Here is a 14,931-nt window from a genome sequence, read left to right on the forward strand (position 1 = left end):
TATGTGATGAACAATGCATTGTCTTAGCAGCCTTTACTGTGACCACTCCATGGAGGCCATAGTAGACAGGGGTGCTTCAAGCAGTTGCACAAGGTCAGGTTCACTATCTGTCAATTGTTGGGCAGTTGACAAGGGATCAACACCTGTATTTTACTGGCCTGATGTGAATTCTAGGGTTTACTTTTACTGATTTAAGCAGTAAGCCCATCTAAGTAGCCGTAGTGGCTTATGTCCCCAGCCACAAGTGGACAAAAGTCTTGTGAGAGCTTGATGGTCGATTCAGATTGTGAAGACGACCATGTAGATGTAAAGTTGCCACCAATCACATGGCCAAATATAAGCCAATGCTTCCCCTCACCCGCAGAGTACATTTGTTAAGCTGGAGTGAAAGAGCAGGAAGCGGATGTCATTGGTTTCTCTATATCGCCATGAAGCTGCGACAGCACCACAACTGCAGAGGCATCACAGGTGACCACTGTGGGTGCAGCAGCACTGAAGTATCATCAATTTATTCCATTTCCATTTATACTAATTGTAATTTGTTTCAATTTTTCTTATTAGTCAAAGTACAATTTGTTGATTACTTAATTGTGAATTCAATTACTATGACAGGGGAGGGTGCAGGGACATCTAGGCCATAGCACATGAATTACAATTGAAAAAAACAAGTTGCAAACAATGTGTTATATATGTGTTATAATGCCAATTTAATTTACACATTCTTTTTTTTTAATCTACAATGTGTCTGCAACAACAGAGATCTGAAGATGTATTCAGATACATAATAATCATAATCATAATAATTACACTTCCAATAACACTATACTAGAGAGCTGATTTTTCTAGTCCAGAGGGAAGACTACACCTTGCTGGTTCAGTGACCCAGCAACCTGGTTTACCTTGGACGTTTCATTAAATTAATGACGGACCCTTCAAAGTGGGACACATGAGAGCCCCACGATTTCACAGCTGTTTTCCTTTCTTCTGTTTTACCCAGGCAGGTAACCGAAATACGGACCAGTCTTCCTGGAGGACACATTCACTAACATCCCCATCATTAAAAGCTGAATCACTCAGTTTCTTCCGCAATGCTAGGAGTGCTGCAATCTGGTAACTTTTGACAAGCCAAGGATGGCAGACATACTTGCTGAGTTTATGTTGCTGCTTTTCCAAACTGCATGTCCACGTCTGTTGCGTCTTAAAGCGATAAGAAGTGCAACCGACCTCGCCTTCGTATGCTCGTTTTCAATAAGAAACATATGTGCAGACCACAAAAAAGAAAAAGAAAAAATCGTGTGTGGACCAGCCTGAGATTGGCTGCTCCGGGGAAAACCAGGCGGGCGGGTACAATTTAAAGCAATGACATCACTTTTCCTGACGAGCGCTTCCAAACACAGGAAAGAGCCTGTGTGAGGGGTTTTTCGGCTGCCCAAGGAGAGGAAATATGCCTTTTTTTTAAATAAACGGGTGTCTTATGTACGTTATTTTTGTATATGGTGTCGCTTTTGCTGTGGGAGTTGGGCTGTCTTATTCTCTATTTTTCTACAGAGCACGTCGCTAAATGAGGTTGGTATTTGTTTCTATGTTATATATATATATATATATATATATATATATATATATATATATATATATATATATATATATATATATATATATATATATAGTATACACACACACACACACACATTGTGGCGTTGTTTGTCTCATCATTGAAACGACGCCTGGCACGGCAGGGCTCATTTAAAGTCTGTCCCGAAGACCTTGCCTTTGCCTTTTCCTTGTTTGTGTGGGACACAGGTAAACTGTCTATTTCTCTCTCTCCAGCCTTTGGGTTGTGCAACTTTGTATCAGTAGGCTTTTTATGTAGGTGTCCTAGGATGCATGCAAGTCTAAGCGTCCAACATTATATGCCGGTGTTGTTTAATTTTATTGCGCTGCTTTGATAGGGAAAATGACTCTGAAATCTCTTTGCATTTTACAGACAAAAACATCATTGACATTTGGCCTTATGCTACTGGCAAGGCAAGCATATTTTTTAGTATACATTCATATATCTATATATGCGCTTTAAATGTGCGCTAATGTAATATATATATATATATATATATATATATATATATATATATATATTTTTTTTTTTTTTTTTTTTTCCAAATTAAACAATAATGATGTATTATTAGAGCATGATTATATATATATATATATATATATATATATATATATATATAATCACACACACACACATTTACAGGAATGGCGTCCTCTGATATGTATTGTTTATGTGATCAGCTGGTTTACGCTTTATATAATTAAGTGCTTGTATCTTTCAGCCGTAAATGGTCATTTTCACTGTGTCCCACTGTAAAGATGAATGGTATGGTATTTTTCATGTTTGCTGTATGATCGTCTCTCTATTTTGTATGCAAACCGTTGCAGCCTCCAGGCTACCCTGTGTTATTGTAGACTGCTGAGCTAATGTGACTGAATATGAACACAACCGGAGAGCTCGTCTGCAACGTAACATTTCCCCCCACTATTATTGTAAATGTCAGGCTGCCAAAAAGGCCGTAGAAAGAGATTCTTGTAGGAAGCATTATTGTTCACGTACAAACTGTATACAGCCACCTGTATCATTCATTTATTGTTGCCCTTTAACTGGAATACGGGGTGACACTACATATTAAACCTTAACCTTTGAAGCAATTAACACTTCTGAACTGGAAAAAAACAACAAATCAGCCTTATTAAATTTCAGACAAATTAAGATCACAATGCATTGAAATGGCAAAATTATTCCTTTTGACTTTCACATGAGTCGTCAAAGTTGTAAAAGATGATCTGCACCATAGACATCCGCAAACCCTGTATAACCGCTCTTGGTTTGAAATTAGAAGTTTAACTACTGAATACTATACATTCATGCATTCCTATGATGTCTCCACCTCTTCTTTACCATACATTTGATGCAAGACTATAACAGATTTAGAAAAGGGCATTCTTAATAAGGACATTCTGAATTTTGTATGATTTATAGGTGCCTTTTTATATATAATAAACTGTTTAGCATCTTGAAATAAGTGAAGTTGTCCAATTAAATCACTTAACATGAAGATCTTCCTGACAGTGTCATAATACATAAAATATATGGGCTGTCTAATGCAATACCAACCCCTAATATTTGCCTAAACATATTTAATGTAACACCCAAAGATCCAAGTTCAGTTCCTTCACTGACTTTCAGGTTTGGAGAACTGAATACCAGCCAATCAGTTCCTCAAAATTAGGGTGGAACTAAAACCATCAGGGTCTATAGCTGTTGGTGTCAGTTAGTTTCCATTCCAGTTCTGTTTGCAATTCCTTTTTCAATTCAATTCCAAATCCAGTATAGCCTATCATGTCAATGGCAAAATAAAAATGTGGAATTGGAATTTGGAATGTATCATACAGATTTGAATTGAAGATGTGGAATTGACCCCAACCCTGGTTGAGGATGCATAACTACCTGCAGATATGTATGGCCAGTGAATCTTTTGGAGTGGGGAAAAAGCTTTGTAGCCGTGTAATCTGTGATCCTCTGAGTGTGAATGTCTGACATCCTTTAAATGAGTTCTTCTTTCCAGTCCAGTGATGCTTTGGCTGCTGTGTGCTTTTCATGTGTCTGTACTGCATATTAAGTAGGATACCTGTTTTTGGAAGTCTCCATTATTAGCTGATGCTGTGTAATTAAGCAAGAAAGACATTCTATTTGCAGTCTGTTTGCAAAGGCAAATGGTTTAAGAAAGTTCCCTGGTGATGTAATATATGGGTTTATCTTTAAATCTAACTGATCAATAATGATCTCTGTGTTGAAAAATTCAACCACCTTCATAATCCAAATCTCCTGGTCTAAATATTTTAGTGATTTTTTTTTCTGGTTAATGTAGACTTTTGAGCTGCAACACTGCCCATCATAAAATCTTCCTTAAGACATTTTACGGTTTCCTTTGAAGTGGGAAGATCTAAGGTGGAATTTAAATTGCGGCAAGTGTAGAAATGGTTAGGAAAGGCATACCCTTAGATTTTGCCATTTTCTTGTTTTCCCCCCATCCGTTGATTGCAGTGTACTTCATTTAGCAAAGCCACAAATTTTGTTCCAGAATAATACCATTCCTAATCAATCTTAACAATTGGTACTTGATAATTATATTAATTTGCGCTAGATATTATTTTAAGGTATAGAAGTTTAATTTCAGTAACTTCTTGGAGAATGCCAGTTAAACACACTGACTGTTATATTGTATGTATACTATATATAAAAAAACAAAACAAAAAAAACCCTCTGCTTTGTGCACCATATAACATAAGTTACATATTTCAGTACAGTTTCTAGGTTACAAGAGGATATGTGGTTATTGCCCTAACTCCATGTTGCTGGTGTGGGGGTGTCTGAGTCAGGTTAATAATGGCAGTATAAAGGGGAAGTAAGAGCTGGATTAAATCCTTGGCTACCTCTGTACTTACATTTACTTAGTTTCTTCGTCCTCTCTTCAGTTATATAGCTCTGGAAAAAATTTAGACCACTGCAAAATTATAAGTTTCTCTGGTTTTGCTATTTATAGGTATGTGTTTGGGTAAAATGAACATTTGTTTTATTCTATAAACTACTGACAACATTTATCCCAAATTCCAAATAAAAATAGTCATTTAGAGCATTTATTTGGTCAAAATAAAAGATGCAGTGTTGTCAGACCTTGAAAAATGCAAAGAAAAAAAGTTCATATTCATTTTTAAACGACACAATACTAATGTTTTAACTTAGGAAGAGTTCATAAATCAATATTTGGTGGAATAACCCTGATTTTCAATCACAGCTTTCATGCGTCTTGGCATGCTCTCCACCAGTCTTTCAGATTGATGTTGGGTGACTTTATGGCACTCCTGGTGCAAAAATTCAAGCAGCTCGGCTTTGATTGATGGCTTGTGACTATCCATCTTCCTCTTGATCACATTCCAGAGGTTTTCAATGGGGTTCAGGTCTGGAGATTGGGCTGGCCATGACAGGGTCTTGATCTGGTGGTCCTCCATCCACACCTTGATTGACCTGGCTGTGTGGCATGGAGCATTGTCCTGCTGGAAAAACCAAGCCTCAGAGTTGGGGAACATTGTCAGAGCAGAAGGAAGCAAGTTTTCTTCCAGGAAAACCTTGTACGTGGCTTGATTCATGCTTCCTTCACAAAGACAGATCTGCCCGATTCCAGCCTTGCTGAAGAACCCCCAGATCTTTACTGATCCTCCACCAAATTTCACAGTGGGTGTGAGACACTGTGGCTTGAAGGCCTCTCCAAGTCTCCGTCTAACCATTAGATGACCAGGTGTTGGGCAAAGCTGAAAATTTGACTCATCAGAGAAGATGACCTTACTCCTCTACGGTCCAATCCTTATGGTCTTTTGCAAACCTCAGCCTGGCTCGTCTTTGCTTCTCATTGATGAAGGTTTTTTATTTATAGCTTTGCACGACTTCAGCCCTGCCCCTAGGAGCCTAGCACTGTTTTTGCCATCCAGCTGGTCCTATTGCAATGGGATAGTGATGACCACAGCAGTGGTTTTTATATTTTTGTTTCAGGTGATCACCTAATCAGTACCTCATTCAGTAGAATGAGGTGTGCCTGTGTTGGAATTGAACAGACACTGGAATGGAATGGCTGCCATACATGTAGAGATGCTGATTTAAGAAAAATTTGCAGTGGTCTACATTTTTTCCAGAGCTGTATGTCAAACCCACATTTGGCTTCTCTAATTGATTCAGTAGTATTGTAGATCTGAAAGGGTTTTATTTAAATTAGGTTTAATTTACTAAACCTTTTAAAAAAACAACAACATTTAAACATGATCATCCCCCCTACCCCCCACACTCACACACATTTATTATAAAATGTTAGTTTTAAAGAATGCTTTTATGAATTGTGGTAGACTACAAAAGCACAATGTAGAAAGTGAAGCAACATTTTAAAAATAGCATTAATTGCATAATTACAGAAACATTATGCTGTCAAACTTATTAACACTGCCCCCCCCCCAACACATTAACTAAAATAACTTCTGTTGTTTTCAGTATTAATACTTTGTTTTATAACAGAATATGTTAGCTTCTCCCGTGCAGTCTGTGTAGAGCTTTTCTGTCTGTGCAGTATTCTGTCGACAGGGCATTTTGTAATTCAGCTCAAGAAATGACACGAGCTTCTTGAATCAATTTTTCTGGACAATTGACCTCGGGTGCATATCCATTGCCATCAATCTCAACAATTAACCCGGTAATGTGGCCAAACTCAGGCTGAAAACATTTACTTTTACATTTAGTTTTAGTTTTGCTAACATTTGATGTTTTAATAAAAAATATATGCATATATATATATATATATATATATATATATATATATATATATGTATCTTTTAAAATTAATTCATACCATTAACTTATACCTGAACTGTACATAGAGTTTACTTTTGAGATGTCTGCGCAAATTTCAGGGTGATGGTCCCTGAGATGTGTAAAAAGGTTGGATGTGTTGCTATCACGAGCACCAAACCAGTGTTCTGCAGCATCTGCAGTGGTGTAGTGTTTGCATACAAGAACAAAATCTATCCATGCCATAGACCTATATTTTATGAGTTGGAAAATACCTTAATCTGGCATTTTGCAAAGACTTGAATGATCATTTCTTCTTTTGCAGAGTGTTTTGTGAGTATTACACTATATGGAATTATATACATATAACTGGATTCATAACATATTTTTAAAGTATTGCAAGACCAGTAGGGCTCAGGTCGCAGAAAGGTCATATACCATGTATACTGTAATTATGATAATCGTTGTGCAGCACAACTGGAACGGTATCTATACCATAGTGTATCCAAACTAGTAAACCATAAAACTCCCTAGAATGCACACATGATTGGAATGTATTTCTGTAAATACAAAATACCTGTAGTTAAAGAAACCACAAAAGTATGCATTTCAGTTGATTATATTATTGTAATTACCACAAATAATGATAGGCAGTGAATGCAACCTAGGTTATCTGAAAAAGAGAATACTACACAAAGGAGGTGGGACAGTCCTTTCCATGTTAACTCAGTGAATGCAATTGTATACCAAAGCTGCCTATATGCTGCCTGCTTTAAGGCTAAGCTCTATTAAAGAAAAGGGAAAGACACTGGAGCAACAGTGCCTGCAAACCACACCCATATATGACCAGGTGAGATCATGCTCTCCTGGAACATGACCAGCACATACAATTGATGTAAAGCAATAAACAATCCCAGGAGCGGGGCTTCCCAGGTTCTACTTGGGAGATGCCACCTTATATGCTCTCCTGCACATCTCACAAAAACATTACCAGTAGGAGCAGGAGGCAGGAAAACTGCCCTATATAAACAAAACATATATTCTGATAATTTTTTTATTTTTGTTTTTTTCTTGAGGTAGAGGTTCCTAAATGCACCATCAGAGAACATAGCCTACCACAATGCCCAGACGAAAAACTGGCAAACTGTTTTCTCAGTCTCAACCTACCTCCTAACAACACAGGGTACTGAGGCTCAACTGAAGCCAGCACTGGATTCCCAATAGAGGGAGCCGGGCCTGTCACATCCAGTAGAACCTGATAAATGTGGCTAGGAAGTTGGCTCTGGGTGACTTATTGATGCGGGCATGATATGTGGAAATGGCCGCTAAGCAGACCTCAAGCTTGTATACATGCATTTGCGCCATGCTTGAACCGTGTTTATTATGTATAAATCCATAAAAAAACAATGGCAGCAGATCCTAAAGCAAAATGTTCAAACCTTCTACACTTATATATGCTTGTAGATATATTATAGACTGAATTTCTGCAAAATTAGTAATACACGGAGGACAGTTAACCATCTGGAAAAATAAAAAATAAACCCACGGTGGCACGGTGCGATATTTAGAACTTGTGAAAAGGTTCATCCACTTTTCTTCACCATGATCGTATTTGTGGTTTAAGTATGGGTGCACAGATTGCTCAGAATAGAAAAACTGGATTGTCTAAAATTAACTCCTTTTCTCTATTTTTTGTGTTCTATCTAATATGAATGATAAAAATGTATGTACTTTACATCTGAAAAATGTTAGCGCATTTGTCTTCAGTATTTGTAATCTCGTATAAAAAAATGACATATTATAATATATACCTGGTAAAAATTGTTTTATCCCATTATCTGTAATACTATTAAATTATATGAATGCATTAGTCAGAAGGAAGCCATGTATAGTGTTCTGTTGGTCTGTGTGCTAATAAGTAATTTGTAGTAATGATGAATTTAGATGATGCCTCAATAGGATGATTGAAAATCATTGCTCAATAATTATCTTTAAAAGTAGTTTATATCGGCCTCTTTGGGCAGGAGGATTGAAATGCAGATGACAAAACCAAGGACCTAGTTATTACACACAGAAAACCAGCCTATGAAAATAAATCCTATTCCATGCAGTGTTACACTCAGTTAAAAATGTGTGGAGGGGGTGGATGGGATTGCTCATTTCTCACTGCTTAGAATATTGCAAGGCTACAACTAATGCTGTCTAGAAGTTAACAATTAGCCTATACATTTCTGAGGATGTAGTGGACAGTCCCAGAGGGCTACAGTGTCTTCTGGTTAAGTGTTTTCTGATTGTGAGTAGAAAAATACAAATCTTGAAGCTCTGCAGTGCAGATTTTTGCTTTCTTACCCATGTTCCTTGTCTTGTGTTCTTACCTAAGTTTGCAATAATTGCTTCATCCTTATGAAATAACTGAACTAATCCACTTTTATTTGTTGACTTAATGGATCAAATAAAGCCTGGTGTATTATGACCCTCCAAGACAAGCATTTATAAACTATAGTTATAATAGACTTTTAATATGATCAAAAATGAAATAAAAAATGCAAAAAAAAAACTCTATTACCACTCTCCCCCCTCACTTACACGTTCTTTACATTTATTGCTACTACACTCTGGTTGTGGCAGTTTAGACTAGTATCTTGGAAGCACTAATTAATTAGAGAGCAATCGAGGGTAAAACCAGTTAGCCTGCATGCTTCCCCTGTTCCCAGCACTTTTAAAGCCCTTTCAGATGTGTGTTATGTTTTCATAATACGCTCAACATCTTCAAGAAAGTAATTAATGTGCCGCAAAACTTTTACCACCTATCCCCCACTCCCTGAGCGCTATGGAGTGGCAGTTGCTATGCACCAGCCAATTGGAGCCTTCCGCGGTCACTGTGACCTAACCCACGGTGTAAAATACACCGGAAACGGTAAAACAGCCCAGTGAAATTTGCCTTTGATTCTGTCAGACTGTAACTGCAGTCTTGGGAATGGCATTGATTTAATGGGAGCCAGCTGACAGGCTGCAAGTCTGTCCATAAAATAACTTGTTGTTTACAGCGAACTTCTGGATGGAAATGCTAGCTCCATTTCAGGAAAAAAATTAAAAATGATTATTGCCTCAATCCCCTCCCCTATTCAGTGTCTTCCTTATATTTTAGAAAGGCCATCAGACTGTAACGAGACAGACATCTGACTACTCTGAAACCTGGCAGAAGATTGTCTGACTGCCAAGTCTTTTTCACCAGAGTGCTGCTGTTGACCTTTTGATCACCAGAAGCTGCATTTAAAATTGTGATTGTGACTGATTGAAAATGACTTTCAGTTTGGTTGAATAATTATGAAATCAAAAGAAAATGCTGCAATTAAGTTTTCATGATTTGATTGTGACATTTAATTTGAAACCTCAGTTTTGGGATAAAAATATTCTCATGCCGTAACTATGGAAAAGAGTAAAGTTGCTCATACCACTGCCACATATTTTGAAATGTTGCATTACAAAGAATTAATATGCACCCCAAATGCTGCTTATTTAGACAGAGGGAAAAAGGGAGCCATGCTAGGTTGTCGGCTGTTTAAAATGTGGCCACAAACTGAAAAGATCCACTCTACTGGTAATTTTTATACAGTGAATATTACTGAAATATTTTAGTGCAATAGACTTTGAAAACCGCAAAGGGGAAATCCTCCTCCTGACTGGTTGGTGTAATGTTTAGGTATGCAGTGATGCCTTCCTAAACTGATTTGGATTTGCATAATTGGAAGCTGATTCTGTATCACTAATGTCATGGTTTATCCCTTACAGTGTACATGCTCTCAGGCATGTTTTGAATCGTCAATATCATTCCCAGCTTTCGAGTGCCGTTAGAAATTTAGAACATCGATGTTAAAATTGTATCCAACTTGAGTCTCCTGTTGTAATGAGATGCATGTGATTTGGTATTTTGCTCCAGGTGTGTGTATTGGCCTGTAGAGGCAAGATCTTATTGTTACAAGTCGGTGTGAAACCCAATTGACTGACCATTTGTTACAGGTGTGACTGTAAACTGCTTTGCTTTTTTGATGCGCTGTCTGTATGAGTTTGTCCAATTATCCTGTTACACAAACAAAGTTTTATTTTTCATGTAAAGGGGGTAGTGGCGAAGATCAAATTTTTAATGTTCATCATGAATGTGTATTTCAAAACACAGAAGCTGTGAGCAAGGTGCATGGTTTGTTGACACACTCGTATATATGGCTTGTTATAAAATGAAGTGATGAATCTATAGGCCATGCAGTGGATTCACCTTTAATTAGCCTTTACTTAAAGTATTCGAGAACCGATCCAAAACACTTTATCTTTATCTCTCTTCTCCTTCTTTCCTTTTACAAGTCAACTCAACCAATCTGTCTTAAACAGAAATACCAATCGATCAAGCACAACTGTACTGATAAGAAACCATAAATCTATGCCAATTTACACAAGTATGTTTTTATACTAACACCATTATTATTACCTTTTATATTACCATTATATATATAATTTCTATTACTACTGTCCACCTCCCCACTGCCAGAGTAGCTGATGTGTGGTGAGTGAACTGGCACACTATGGCTGCAGTCACATCATCCAGGTGGGTGCTATACATTGGTGGTGGTGGAGGTGGGACCACCTAGCATGTAAAGTGCTTTGAGTGTCAGATAGAAAAGCACTATATAAGTGTAAGTATTATTACTACAACTATCATATATTTACTTATTCTCATGAGATGCTTTTGCTAATGAGTGATTTCCAAACAGTACCCTGGTGAAAAGTACACTGGTACCACAAAATTGGTCTCCTGGTATTTTCATATTGAAAGCCCAATTCAAACTTGTAGAAGAAGAATATTGTATAAGAATATTTTTCATGTCAAGGCCCCTTTTGCACTTTAGGTCAACCTTTGACAGGTCATGGGTTGAAGGTGAAATAAATAAACAATGACCAGCATTAAAAATACTTGTTGTAGAGCAGTCAGTGTAGAGCTTTTTTATTCACGCAGTAATTGTCAACCATGCATTTTGTAATCAGGCTTGAGAAGTGACAAATTTCTTGAATCCAGGATCCTGGGCATTTTAAATCGATTACATATCCATTCCGGTCGATCTCCGTAAATCAACCGGGTAATGTTTTCAGCCTGAGTTTGATTATTCCTTCCCAGCATATATTTGCTTGCATAGTAGTTTCTCTGAGTCCCACATGTTCCATGCTAGATCCTGCCCCTGTTGTAGTAACATACATTGTATGCAAATTATGCTTTACTTTCATGTCATTCAACATCGGTCCTATGCTCCCACTGTAACTAACATTTTACATTTGGTCTCCCTTTTAATCAAAACGTGCACGTTGCTTATTTTTTGCTCCCAATGTTAACATGGTAAATTGTCAGTAAAGGTATGTGGCGTATTTGGAAATTAATGTAAGAACGTGACGGGATTTGACAATGAAAAAAAAATCTGACTGTGAGTAACACCCTTTCATGCCCTAATTGGGTCAGTGTATATATATATATATATATATATATATATATATAATTTTTTTTTTTTTTTTTTAGAAAAGCATCCAATACAAAACCTACAGGAAAGTGTGCAACAACAAAGAAATACTTATTACCCATCCGCTGCTATGGTTATTTTATGTAAAATGTTATGTAATTTAATAAAAGACCATTGTCAATGTTAATGTATACATCTGTAAACAATTTTAAGACTTACCAGTCTTTTTTTTTTTATCCGTTTATTGAATGCCCCCCCAAAATATAATTTGTTTGCTTCTAGGATGCTGTTCCTTATTTTACCTGCAGAGGCTTCAGTGATTTCTGTAGGATAATAATTCAAATACAGGTTACAAAGCCAAGTCCTGGAAATCACAAGGCCTTCATGTTAGAAAACAGGATTATTTTATAATTATTTTTTCCTTTTCATAACCCTCTCAAGTGCAGACAGTAGCTCTCATTTTCTAAAATCGTATCATGGTCTAAACTGGTTACTGTTGGCAGTATGTGAGGTGTGGTACCCCCTGCCTCTTACAGCCTCCAGGCCCCAGTGTGACTTTTCTTCCACACACACATGCGCACACACTTCCCAAACACGCATCCAATTAATGTTGCCTCTCTTTCTTCTTCAGCAGCTTTGCTAGTCCCCTTGTTTATCATATGCGGATTTGAATTATTGATACAAATGCAAATCTCAAAGCCTAGTCACTGTTACATATGGCATGTTGAGCGGTTATATCAGAGCAATGTCTATTTTGACTATCTTTGAATTACCATATTGAAACCCTAATTTAATTCAGTTTAACGTGGCTTCTGTTGTTGGATTATTACTTTACAATAGGATGTCTTTATGATGTTTTTTAAGCAACATGACTGAAGCTGATTGACCTGATTGTATCACACTAATGGTTGTATGAGCCAAGTTTCAGGGAAGGTGATTTCCAAATTGATAGTTATAAAGAATATAACTTCTAATTGCTCGTTACAGTCATTCAGATCCCGAAATCCTGCTTAAAGTGTTTGCCTATAGCCCCACCTGAAATGGCAATGTGGAGAGTGAAGGGGTTATGTTGTTTTGAGGGGGTTCATGGTGGAATTAGGCTTGATTAAAATATGTGAATTGCTGCTGAGTTTTGATACATCACCCTCACTCGGATACGGTACTAGGAGACATGCTGCACAGCTGAAAGCACTTTGTTTCTAGGAGAGTTGCAGACATGATTGGCAGTGGTCAGTGGTTACCAACCCTTGTTCCGGGGAGTAACTGTCCTGTTGGATTTTGTTCTAGCTCAACTCTTTAACTTAATTGATACTTTATTTTAATTGTTTAGGTTACAACAAGTTGGAGAATATGTCGTTAAAATTAATTTTAGTAGAAGTAATTGAGAGCTCAGTTGGAACAAAAACCAGCATGACATTGGGTCACCAGGCCCAAGTTTGTGAACCACTGGACTAGGTAAAAGCGCAATGAGGTGTTAACACAAACGGAGTTTTGTAAAATGCATAAGCTGAAATCTTGGATGGCAGAAGCATGCAATCTTTACAGTACTATAGAGGTTAATGTAAAGCTGTTCGCATTTATCACAGATGTCTTTAAATGTGAGCTCTGTAAATGGCCTAACTGCACATTTATTTTAACTATGTGGTGCAGGATATTTGAACTGTTCATTACTGTATTCAAATGCCTCTCTGATGTGAAGCAAAATGAGCTTATGTATTCCATATTACGAAATGCACAATTGAGAATGTTTTGGAAACCATTGGGAAGCGTCTCAACCTGTGTCGCAGTTAAAACTACATCCAGGGAGGGCAGATTTGTAGAATATGGGATGGGGGTGGGGGTTTGGAGATGGCGGTTTATTTCATTTTATATGATGTATGCTAAAGCATTTTTAAGCGGTGTCTGGGTGCCCAGTTGCCTATGCTGGATGTGATATGCCTTGACATAGTGGGCAGGCTATTACACCGATTACTTCAGTGCCCTCTCCCAGGGCCTGTTTACTGCATACCCTATGGCTCTGAGGGTGGCTGATTTCAACTGCCAGGAGCTACTGGAATCAAGCACCAGGCTGGGAGAAATCAATGGGTCAAAAACATCTCTTGCTTAGGGCTGGCACGCAGCCAGGATTCCAGCCTACATCTGTCAGTAAAGTGTTTATTTAAAAAAAAAATATATATATATATATAGGCTCCTCTGTTATTACTAGGTCATGGTGGGTTACATTAATGAAAGACTGCATCTGTAGATGTCTTTGTAAATTTAATTAGTTTTTTGTAGTTTTTAATGGCTGATGTGAAGTGAAGATTGCACTGCGAACTGAAATTCACAGCCAAATCAAACTGCAGTCACAGCACAAGACAAGAGGTGTATCCCTCCTACTAATGTGGAGTGCATTTTGCACATTTGATTGAACTTTGCCAAATTCATGTTGCATTCCAGAGGTCATGAATTTTGAACAAACCTGAACATATAAGTATACATATATATTGTTGACTGGGTGGGGTGGGGTGGGGGGAGAGTGGATTCTTGGACCAGGGGTGGGGGGGATTTTGTTTGAAATCAAGAGAGTGGAGAATGAGAGGCGGAGCATTGTGTGCTTGCATTTTTTTTTTCTTCAAGTTTTTTTTGTGTGGTCGTTTAAGGAGGGCAGTTCATGCCCCCCCCCCCCCCACACACACACACACACACACTATAATGATAGGGGAAATACTATCTGAAATTATAAAATTAATATAAACCTAACAAGCTCAATTTTCAGTTTTGCCCTGTTTTTAAAAGAGCAGAGCAAGGCAGAGGTTTTTTTTTTGTCTGTATAGAAGAATAACATTTTTATTTAAAATAAACATTCCAAACTGCATCCCAGAGCTCCCAGAAAAACTCTGAATTGCTCTACCCAGGCTTTTGGTACAGCCTGCAGAATTCAAGCCTGTCACGGCCTGGCAGGAGGCAAAAAGTGTCTCCTGTAGGGAATGGGTATTGGGATTAAATGAAAAAGACAAACAACACAATACACAACAAGAAACATTATAACCAATCACATAG

The 14,931-nt window shown here is 37.6% G+C and overlaps 1 protein-coding gene across 3 annotated transcripts in view; it reads left to right on the forward strand.

Moving 5' to 3' along the window:
• The first annotated feature begins 1,401 nt into the window (after positions 1-1,401).
• nckap5l (NCK-associated protein 5-like) overlaps positions 1,402-14,931 on the forward strand; it is a 112,621-nt gene continuing 99,091 nt past the window's right edge. For all 3 annotated transcript variants that reach the window (XM_066708165.1, XM_066708167.1, XM_066708168.1), the window contains exon 1: positions 1,402-1,566. The gene's annotated coding sequence lies outside the window, so the exon portion shown is untranslated. The remainder of the gene's footprint in view (positions 1,567-14,931) is intronic.

Source organism: Amia ocellicauda, chromosome 7, assembly GCF_036373705.1.
Source record: "Amia ocellicauda isolate fAmiCal2 chromosome 7, fAmiCal2.hap1, whole genome shotgun sequence".
In the NCBI taxonomy this organism is placed as follows: domain Eukaryota; kingdom Metazoa; phylum Chordata; class Actinopteri; order Amiiformes; family Amiidae; genus Amia; species Amia ocellicauda.